Source organism: Diadema setosum, chromosome 21, assembly GCF_964275005.1.
Source record: "Diadema setosum chromosome 21, eeDiaSeto1, whole genome shotgun sequence".
Lineage (NCBI taxonomy): Eukaryota > Metazoa > Echinodermata > Echinoidea > Diadematoida > Diadematidae > Diadema > Diadema setosum.
The window spans coordinates 992225-997049 of NC_092705.1; positions in this window are offsets into that span (position 1 = coordinate 992225).

Sequence of the window (4825 nt, forward strand, 5' to 3'; positions counted from 1 at the left end):
CTCTTCTGTCCCGTTCTTGTATTTTCCATTGTGCATGTTTATTACTAGATTTAGCCGCAAAACCAGTCGTCTTCATATTAATTGCAATATAATTGACAATTTACAGATAAAAAATATTAAATTAGATATATTCATGTTTAAAAAAGTAATTTCGTATACTATTAGACTTGTATTGATTCATCTACATGATAAAACTCAATCTTTTAATGAGAAAATATTCAATCAAACATCTAATTGATGATACTGCGTCTACATCAAAACCCAGCTAGCATTTTGTTGGCCTGGGACGTGCAAGAGTAAAAGTCGCTGTCACGTTTAGTTTAACAAAAACAGTGGATTCTTCAAGCGTAAAAACTGTAGTTCGGGTGAAAGTTAGAAAACAAAACAAAACAAAAGAAAACAAAAGAAAACAAAACAAAACAAAAACAACGATGACTGAATCGTGTAAATCCAGTTATGTTCATTATGCACCAACAAGCGTGACACTGTAAGAAACGACAAAGCAGTATAAAATTTATATCTTACTGTAGTTAGGAAATGATTTTTTTTTTTTTTTTGATTTACAGGACTGTTTAAACACGTGTGAAATATGTTCACGATATTTGATTGTAGCACTATGGCGTTTAAGAGATGGTACAGTTTCGATTGAGATGGGGCTTCAGGTTTCCGACGGTTTTTTTTTTTATGATGATCTTTTTTTTTTTCTTTTTAGATAATGAGAAACTTTTTATGAAAATTTTACTTGAAAGAGAATATAATTCTAAGAGGAATTCAGAGTTTATTTGATGAAAATTGGTTTTGAAATGGCTGATATATCCAAACCAAAGTGATCCTAGTATAAGTTGGGATCTACCCTTTATTAGAATCGCTTTACTTTGTTTTGGATATCTCAGCCATTTCAAAAGTAATTTTCATCAAAAACAAATCTTTGAATGCCACCTAGAATAATTGTGCATGCTCTTTCATATTTCATAAAGTCATTATTTTCAAAGTAGGGGCATATCTTGCAAAAGAGTAAAAACTGACTTCTCACCTCAACCAATATACTATACCATCCCTATAAATTTCAGTCCCTGAAAGTTCAAGAAAACATGACACACACACACACACAACAATAGACCCCCAACGGGGGCTCGAGGATGTGTCGGAGAGCGTCTGTGTCTTGGTTGGAGTAAAAATAATAATAATAATAATAATAATGATAATAATAATAATAATAATAATAATAATAATAATAATATTAATAGTAATAATAATAATAATAATAATAATAATAATAATAATAATAATAATAATAATATTAAAAGAAATAAAAAAATAAATGTTCCATTTCTGTTAACAAACTCCGAGATCTCATTTCATGTCAATAGCCTATTCTTTGTTTGTGACAAAATAGTTTCCCGCTTCATAAAACGATCATTTCGAACACTATACATTCATACAATTGTGACTGACTATTGAAATGGCACCACAGTTTTGTTTTTATCAAAGTCTTGCAGACAAGATGAGTGTTAAATACAGTATTGCCAATTTTTGTTCAAAGTATTTACTCATTCTACATCATGAATACGTAATATTCTGTAAGAAGTGACAGCACGTTGATCTGCAAATTGATTATGATTCATTGCAGGAGGTAGAGTTATGAATCTTTTTTTTTTTTACATAAGAGCTATGACATCATGTATAGACTATACGTAAGATAATAGCCTATTAAGTTATGATATAAATTTCATCTTTGCAATCTGTTTGGTGCCCATAGACCTTTCTTAAAATAGCCTCGATATAATTGTAATTCAACTCACCAGTTCAAATCAAATTCATTTTCATTTTTCGACACGAGAAAACCTACTCCGGAGGCTGTCATTAATAGTTACAAAAATATACACTATATAGGCCTCTGGGCGGCGGCGTAAAATTATTGCTGTCGCGTTCATTATCCGAATAATTTTTTATCATTTTTAGCAGGAACTGGTTGCGTTATTAGCCTAATTCTATTAGGCTAAATATGACATTATTTTGAATCAACGGGTTAATAATAATGATGACCATCTCCTAGGATGGACATGTCGTCGTATAGTCCTACTTAATTTCTCTGTTTTTGAGCCCCTCATTAGGCCAACAATGCCGACTATCTATTCGGTGCCGGTGGTGTGTATATGCGTGATGGGATCGCTCTCGTGCGCCCAAACACCGCAGAAATGGACCCTTAAAGTGATGGTATAGTGTTGATTGAGGTGAGAATTCAGCTTTTAACTTTTTGCAAGTAAATGGCGTATACGACACTTCAAAATTGCACCCATCGGAACCTATATACAAGGACGTCACATACCCCGCATGACTTCCTTTTTTCTTTATTAATCTATCCAGTACTCAATACAATATCTAGGTTATGCAAACCATAAATGGCACCTTGAATAAATGCTTCTTATACACTCGTTGGAAATAACGACAAAGTAGCTCTTTCAGTTATAAACAGAGGTTAGCACACCCTTTTTCGACGCTATTTTTTATTTTCCTCTTTTGACGCGGTTGTGATGCTTATAGCAAGTCGATAGCAGGGGCGAGTGGATCCAGGAATTCCGTAAAGGGGAGGCGCATTTACAAAATTAAAGGGGCGAACCTGCCCCCCCCCCCTCCATTTTTCCCCTTTTATTTCTTTGTTTTGACAAAAAATAAAGAGGGGGCTCGCGCCCGGTGCGCCCCCCCCCCCCCCCCGATCTGCCACTGGTATATAATAATGGAGAACGACCCGGGGCCTCCGATATTGATCGGTTACACTGAAAATCGGTTAAAACGAAGTGAAAATTCAGACCGTAACATAATCCGCTTTATGATTTTTTTTTAATTGTTTTTTTTTTTATTGTTCATTTGTTCGGTTATAACGAAATTTCGATATAACGACAGAAAACTGCCGGTTCGAGGACTTCGTTATAACGGGCGTCTGTTATAGGCCCTATGATACAAATTCAACAATAGGCATATCACAATAATTATGCACCCATCACAGGTCATGCAGGAAAATACGTACTGAGAATGATCAAGCGAGAAGGCTTTAGTTCTGAGACCTCGTCTGTTCGTTTTACTGTATGACAACAAAAAGAATTGCTCTCCCAGCGATGTCCGATCACGTATTAGGAAAGTCATTGTAAAAGGAAGCCAATCTAAAACGTTTTATTGTCCATGTAGGAGTCATTCAGCTACTGAAACTAAATTGCATTTTTTTTTCGCATGTTGGAACTCGGAAGACATGTGAAAAGTCTTGACATGACATTGTGTCTGTTGACCTTCAGCTATGATATTATCGAAATTTACGGTCCCCAAGAAGTCGAAAATGCGAGAAGGTGAGTTGTGAGTTTTCTCTTTATGTTTGTTTTTCTTTTCTTTAATTCCAGCTTCTATGACTGGTGCGAGACTCTGCAAGAAGGTGAGATACGACTATTGGACATGGATTTTTTTTGCCTTCTCAGATCCAAAAAGTTGAGAAGACGATCTGAACTCACAACCCACCTTCTCTCATAGATCGATCTCGTTCTCGAACCAGAAAAAGGCATGGGGAAGATGTGATGCGCTTCTCCATTTTACGTTCTCGGGATGGAAAAGATCGAGAAGGAGAGGAAGATCAAGTTCAAGTTCAAATTTATTTCGTTTTCCCACATTGAAATAGTACAAGTAAATTTCACTTTCTTCAGTGACAGAAATAATGCATGTAAATTTGTGCAGAGAAAACAGCAATAATTGAAAACTTACAATAGCGATACATTGCAACAAACAAACTAATAAACACGAGACGAGACTGGGAGAGAAACAAGACTACTTGTAGAAAAAAAAAAACACAAACAAACCTTGACTTGACGACATGACAGGAAACAAGACTATGCTATGTGATAGCATGACGACGAGATAACAAAATAAGTAGGACGATGCGATAGAGGCAACGATCCTCGGGGGTTTGAGGAAGAAAAAGAATAAAATAAGTATTTGTCGTCATCTCGGTGGCACTTACACTGTGCCACATTTCTTTATGTGTTCCAGTCATTTCAAACCTAAAATTCAGCAAAATGAATTTTGTTTTGGCTCTAATATTTGAGGGTTTTTTTTTTCCCCCAATCTTATAGTGTATGTAGTTTCGCAACACTTCACAAAAGAAGAAAACGTATACTATGAAAGATGCCATCTCCACAAAACAAAACTGCCTCTTTCAAAGTTATGCAGTATAAACATGAAGGAAGAAGAGGAAAAGGTATAAGAACATTACGGGGAGGGTCCCGGAGAATGAGAATGAGGTGGACGACCTAGAAGGGGAGTAAAGGGGATGTGGATTAGAAGAAGAAAATAATAAAGTAGATGAAGAAGAAGAGGAGGATGAGGTAAAGGTGGAGGGGAGGGGTGATAATGGAGGGTGGACTATAGAAGATGGTAAGTCAAGGAGAGAACGAATCAGATGAAAGGAAAAAGAATGGGAGGGGAAAGGGGGAGGAGTCAGAGAATGGGAGGAGGAGAAGGGAGGTCACACTCGCACAAAGGGGACACATTAAAGTTTATACACACACACACACACCCACACACACACACCCACACACGCACGCACACACACACACACACACACACACACCAGGGAGGTGATACCTCCCTGCACACACACACACACACACATAAACATAGCCACTAGTGCAAAAGGGGTGGAGCGTGGGGACCAGCTTCGTCACCTCGTCCTGTGAGCCGAGTGCGTGCATGGTTCAGTGCTAGATCATCTTTCGCCTACACTGCAGCCAACCCCTCCCCTCTCTCTTTTTAGCTGGGATGTTGTTTACATAGCATGTTGTAC